Source organism: Montipora foliosa, unplaced genomic scaffold (assembly GCF_036669935.1).
Source record: "Montipora foliosa isolate CH-2021 unplaced genomic scaffold, ASM3666993v2 scaffold_467, whole genome shotgun sequence".
Classification (NCBI taxonomy): Eukaryota; Metazoa; Cnidaria; class Anthozoa; order Scleractinia; family Acroporidae; genus Montipora; species Montipora foliosa.
The window spans coordinates 842,748-850,000 of NW_027179775.1; positions in this window are offsets into that span (position 1 = coordinate 842,748).

The window sequence follows — 7,253 nt, forward strand, 5'->3', positions numbered from 1 at the left end:
CGTTTACCGGTTGCGACACTACGTCAGCATTCCTGGGGAAAGGAAAGAAATCTGCGTGGGAGGCCTGGAAAGCGTACCCTAAAGCCACAGAGGCTTTCCGTTTTGTGAACGATAGCCCCTTCATTCCACTTGAGATCAACACTCCTGTATTTAATGTTCTTCAGCGCTTTGTGGTGATACAGGACCAGCCTTGCTACCGATGTGAACACTGCTCGACGAGAACTCTTCACAAAAAAGAATCGGGCGCTAGAAAACATTCCCCCAACAGAGGTAACTACCTATCATACACAAATTTTTAGTTGTTTTTGTGTTTGATAGGCTAAATTTGTGATAGGTAAACACCTGTGAGGAAACGCGAAAAAAAAAAAGAGAGTTTAGCGAAAAGACTAGAAACATTTCAACTGACCCAACCTTTTCTTGTATTGAATCCACTTATCAATTTTATTTGAACTAACCAAAGCCCATCGTAAGGCTATGCTGGACTTGAACTTATAGTTATTCTACTTGGGCTATTAGAGAGTTTAATTTATGAAGTACATGGAAATAAGCGGTGCGCGTTTGTTTAAAATTATACTTGTGTAAAGAATTTATATATAATTTCTATTGTTTATTAGGATGCCGTGTTGAATCATTCTAACAGAGCTCTTTACCAAGCAAGCATCTGGACTTCCCTTGATGAGCAACAATTTTACCCATCCCTGTCTCATTTTGGATGGAAAATGGAGAATGATAGATGAAGACCCCGCTGGACCGTACTTTCAGAAGCCTCTAAGGCGTGCAATGAATTGCTGAAGTGTGGATGTAAGAAAGGTTGCAAAAGTGGTCGTTGCAAATGTTTCAAAGCCAATCTACCGTGTACTGAGCTCTGTAGTTGCTCTGGAGGCTGCCAGAACACAAATCCTTAAAAATAGAGCAACAAATAAACATTTACGATATCTAGCCGAAGATGTTAAAAATTAAGTGTGTAAAACGGAACAAAAACACTCCTTGATATAAGTGCGCTCAAAGCATCATAAGAATGTCACGTGATCAAGGCAAATGACCTTTTATGGACACAAACACAAAACCGAGTCTGAATAATGTAGTTTAGTCATTTTACAACGGCATTCGTCAAACCTGGTACGTAATAAAGACATTAACCTAACAGACCGGACTATAAGACATAGCCCACCTTTTACGTGAGACTCACCTAAGTGGGATGGATAGTGAGCTATCTTTTGGGTGCACACCCCCTGCTCCCTCCCCCTAGATCCGCCCCTGTAAAGGCAGCGTCTATTCAACATTTTTGAGATTGTAATTTAAAACGTCAAGACGCGGAGTAAACCGTTGTGATACGTGCGGCACGATTCTGTAACTTTTGTAATTTTTGTGAGAGCTCCTTTAAATTAAACAAGACCCCCCACACTTCACTACGATAATCGAAATGAGGCTGGTTTATGAATAATAAACAGTAGGGAGTATCTCACGTGGAACAAGATTTGTTAGGCGTCTAAAGGCGCTTATGCCAGGGGCAATCTTTTTTGAGATTTCTGAAATATGAAATTTCCATTTTAAATTCTGATCAATATACAAACCAAGAGATTTCGTAGCGGCAACTTGTTCTACAGGAATTTGGTTTATTTTGGTTGCAAGATTCTCGGTTACATTGGACAATTAACAGGAATTCTGTTTTCGTCGTATTTAAAGTAAGTTCATTAGCGATTATCCTTACGAAATTTCCTCTAAATCTGAATTCATACAATTTATTCATTTCTGTGATCGTGAGCGGGCGGTATTCTGAGAATCCTGCAATCTGATTGGTTCCGGGAGCGGGCAGTATTTTCCTATCTCCTGACCACGGTCATAGGAAGCAACTACGCTAAGCGCAGAGTGAAGTTACGAATTGAAAGAGCGAAGTTTCAATTTGTGTTAATTGTTTTTTTGCAATAGAGCAGTGTTATAGTTCAACTTCCTCATAAAAAAACAATGGATTCTGACGAACGCTATCTTAGTGAAAGTGAATTTTATTACCCAAACGAAGAGGATAAAGAGAACAACGCTGAGGAAACTCAACCAAGCTTCACCATGAGTGATGTACAAATAGAATTTAGAAATAAATAAAAATATTATTCACTGGCCTTGGTCGGTCAGTATTGGAAAAAACTGTGCCCTCTGTCTCAAGTAAGGCCCTCGGCCTGCGGCCTCGGGCCGTCCTCGAGACCTCGGGCGCAGTTTTTCCCAATACGGACCTCCTGGCCGGTGAATAACATATATTTATTTATCTCTTCGACATTATTGCTCGCGAAAGCGATATTGGTATCATCAGCGTATATTCTTGGCTGGGAATGAGGTACGCACTTGGGCATGCAGATCGTTAATATATAACAGAAACAAATTAAAGAGGTGCTGAGATAGTTCTTTGTGGAACACCGCATTGGAGAATTCCCTCAAATGGTTTGTTGCAGTTTACTAAACAGATTTGAACACGATTTTTCAAGTAAGAACAAAAGCATTTGAGGGTGAATAACTGATAAGAAAATGCTGCCTTTTTAGATACACTTGCTAGTGAATAGAACTTTAGTCTTCTCGACTATAAATACTGTAACCGCGGGCCCTGCGCGCCTCACAACTCTTGTTCATAAAATCTGGGCGAAGTTAAACACCCCACACAGTAAACGAAAAGAGTAGGGCACTGAATTCCCGGTGTGGAGGTGTGGCCTAAGGTAAGAATACCATGTGGGGACGCGGAGTATAATATTTATTGTTATTTGCCTTTGACCTGTGTATCTGTCTATCTTTACATTTTATTAACGAATAAGCGAGTTTTCATAAATTCGAAGACAGTCTGTAACCCCAGTTGTGGGACAAAACGATGGATATCGCGGATAAGGTTTTTTCAATGCTACAGTAATTCCAAACCTGTTCGCAAGTTTAAAATTTTAGACAGAGCTTCACTAGTAAAGTACTTATGTCTTCTACAGATTCATGATGAGGACGAAGCTAAGAACATTCAACCTTGGATCGTTTTTCAACAATAGCAGGAATGCCACACCTGTTATGTATGTATTAATGCAAATACCGTTTTGGGTAATTACTTGCAAACAAGCTTGATGTTATAATTTGAAGTCACGCCTAATTTTTCGACCGTTTCCATGGGTTTTATGTTAATCTCTTTTCATAGAATTAAAATGGACGATTCAACGACACTTTTTGGTGGTGTATTCTTTTGATCAAAATTGTTACTCTGCAGAGTTTTGAACACTTAAGGGTTTCCTGTATCTATGGCATCTCAAGCAGAGAGCATAAAAGGATAACTTTCATGTGAGCGGAGTTATTTACATTTTCGGTACAGGACACCATGTAATTATGCTTACTGTTAATATACTCTATTTAAGTCTATCTTAAAGGGAACCTCAACTTCAACTACGGATTTACCATGAACCGAAAAAAATTGTTGTAATCGAACTTGCGCAACAAGTTTTTTTAAAATCAGAAAACAATGATGTTTTGAATCGTTTATTTTCACTTTCAAACTAATTTTCCTGGGCACCATCTTGAATAAGCCCTTTTTGTTCTGGCACAAAGAGCTTTTGTTTTAAAACAATAGGCCAACCGTTGTAATTGAAAATTATTCTAGATGGCAGCATAGTTAATACAGGGGAATGACAAATTTCTTTGTTGTATGTTTTTGTTCTCTTTTATGGCCTTGGCCGTGCACAAACACAATTATAGTTGTTTACTCCATACTGAGGAACTAACCAATAGAAACGTGTTTGTTACGTAATTCATCCATGGTGTATGAGCGCACAACAAAAGATTGTGCAAGGTCGTGGACTTTTCAACCTAAATCTTGGCATCTTTGTTTGTTCCTTTGATGTTTGCCGAGCTTCCCAACCATTCCCCTCTATTAACTATGATAGCGGTGAACAGGAAATTTGAAAACAAAAACAAGTGATTCTGAAATTCAATTCCTTTTCATTGAAAAAAGTTCAAACAATTTTCATTGTAAACAATATGTTCTATGGTATAAAGTCATCTTTGCTTTTTTAAAGGAGGTTCCCTTTAAGTCTTTTGTAAACGGGAGTGAGACAGGGCGCTTAAACTATAGCTTATGCACACAGTCTTACAACATGCTTGACACAGGATGTCTACACCTGACTTAAATACACAAGAAGCCTAAATGAAACAGAAAAAAAGTGCCTATGACAGACCTAAATATAACAACAAAAAACATTGAAGTTGTCTTAATTTCACCCACCTACGACCTATGGTAGCCATCGTGTGTTTGGTATGCACTCTCACAACTTGCAATGGTACACATCGCAAGGATTCTCTTAGCCATGCAAAATATATTAATTTCCCGTGTATGCTGGGAAAACGGGAAAATTCAAGAACTTTTGTTGAAACATCATGAAAATCCTTGCCGCAGGTAGACTGTTCCACAGCACCGCTAAGTACTACAAACCGTAATAGATTTGGTTATGTTTCCCATAATTATAACAACTCTGCAACGCTGTTTTCACTGTGTTTTCGTTTAGAACTTTGCGTGAAGGCGAAATTGGCACCATCAAATTTAAGGAAGTCTGCTTTGTCCACGTGTGAGTACCTTAAAGTTAATTTCCTGTTTACGTACGGCCAGACTGCTTGACTTGCAATGCTTTCATTGCTTAATTTCAGTTGCTCAGACAAGTGAGTGTGGCTTACAGAAAAGATTACATTGACAATTTACACCGAGAGGAATTTAATGACAACTGTCTCATTTGTAGAAATTGAAGCTTTTAAGTGAACATCATGACAAGGCTTGCAAGTTTCGAGAAGAATCCACTTCCACCGTCCCTCCACACCTTTACTTTAACGCAAAAAATAAGCCCCAATACCCAGGCACTCTTGCAATATTATCTTTCACTCCAGGAGCGTTTAACTAAAATGGTACAATATTTTTTTTTACAGACTAAGTAGTGTTAGATTTTTTCCGGCGAGACTATAGCCATAAAGCCTATAATGAGTCATACACGACTATTACACTTGAGAGTGGACGTAGTTATGACGGTGAATTTAAAGCTTTCACAAAGGAATAACACTCACATAGATATACCTGACGTAAAGGAGAAACCGCAATACTACGTCATGTTTTTTAATGAACTCAGTCAGGTGCCAGGGCCGGGAAGCACACAACAAATTAATCTTAGACCTTACATACATGTATTTAATCATTACCCTTCTGATTCAAAAGGGTCGCTTACTATGATCCAAAGTTTGTTGAATGAAACATTCATGTAAAACTAGCTTATTACTGGGTTGCCTATGGGCAAACCCAGTCGAGGTCTGCGTTTAGTTTGTTTGTTTTCTTTTTTTTCTTTTTTTTTTTTTTTTTTTTTTCCGTGTCGGTAAAAGTCTTGCCTGTCACTCCCCTGGTAAGTGGTGTCTTTGTGGATAGAGCCTTCTGCGCGTATTTTCTTAGGATCGAGAGGGTAGTGGAACTGCGTAGATTTCTCTGGTGGACACAGTAGAATCATTAACTTAGCCTGCAATGGCGTCGAAAGTCGTGCAACGCGAATGGCGTTTTAGTGGATCCTTAAACAAAATATACCCTTATGGAGCTCAATAATGGAAAGTCAGTTGGATAAACTAGGCATGAATCTCAAAAGCGAAGAGTACTGGACTTCGACAACAATCTATCGCCCGTCGAGACGAAATCAAAGTGAGCAGTATTTACCTGAAGTACAAGGTAATTTGACACAATTGAGTTTCTTGTCTTCACGCACGCAATGAAATAGGAAGGGGTTTTCGCCTCTAAGAGCAAATATGTTGTTTGTTTCAATAAAACTTTCGCTGGAAAAGGATTCTGTGGTATTTTCTGCCTTTGTGAATTATAATATCATGTTGTGTATTGAATTTTCGAGCTTAAGGTTGAAATGTGATATGCGAGAAGTTTTTTAGTTTTGCTCTGTAAGCAGGAAGGGTTCACAGGCCTGTTGGAAGCGTGCTTGAGTTTCAACCAAATGAGCCCCAAAATCAGTGAAAACTTGTGACGCAGATGAATAATAAAGTAGCTGCTATTTCCAAAATGATGGAATTACCTGGTGATAAATAACGTCGTACGTGTCTTGGAGAGTAAATTTTGACTTTGCATAAATAAGAGTTGGGCGATTGTGATCTTTGTTTTGACTTCGCTCATTTCATTGTCAAACTTTATAACACTTGACAGAAAAAGAAACTTACAAAAACCCGGTATCTTGCCATCATTTGACACAGATGCTTCACTGTTTGGCGAGTAAACATACAGCGGTAACTTAATCACGACGCCCGCTGAATTCCGGCCAAGTCACTTTCGATTTTGCAATTTACTTGAACGTAGCAAAAATCTCCCAAAATGTTTGTCGCTGATCGTAACTTTTTATATTCTATTTTCACGGTTCAAAATTAATGTTGTTTTGATGTCGTAAATATTTTATTCTCCATCGACCGTCCGGGAAACTTCCTTCTGCTCTTTCTGAAAACTGTGTATCAATAGTTATTTGCTTTTTCATCAATATTTGTTTTGCATAAAGCAAGCTAAAAAGATCTGTACCTTGCTGAGTTCGCATTTGTTAGAGTTAATAGTATTTTCGGTCCGATGCTTCTTTTTTAAGAGGGGTACGTTATTTTGGTCTCCCATCCAAACACTAACCCCGCCCGGAGGGCTTAACTTCAGTGAACTTTAGTATTAGAAAGCCTTCAGATGCTCAGAGGACACACTTGTGGCAAAAAGAAGTTGTGAGGGAACTTGAAAATTATCAACATGTCAGCCCAGAAGCCAATGTTTCTCGCTTCTCTTTTATTTGTTATTCTTCAGAGACTGGAATGCTGTATTTCAATACCACACAATTCAGTGCCTTCTGATTTTCTGTAGCACGTACCACAGGCAACCCAGTGTATGCTTCACAGAAGCATCTCGTTCCCAGAAAATTACGTTGCTTAAACTTTGACCTGTGCTTTCCTAGTTTTTTTCCATTTTTTTTTTTTTCTGTTTTCCTTTTAGTAATTTGCCAAAATTGGTGCAAATTTTAGGCCTCACTGATGAATTATTTAAATCAAGTACTTCGGGAATAGCTTGTACTAATCAGTAACGGAAATACGAGACAGTTTAGACCTCGCGAACAAGGACTGGCACCCTTTAGTACCCGTCCATCTTCACGTCCTCTAGCACTCTTTTAGCACCTTAAAAACCAGCCTAAAGATTGTAAATTACCTTTATTGCTAGGAAGCCGGTTTCAGATTCAAAGAGATCTAAG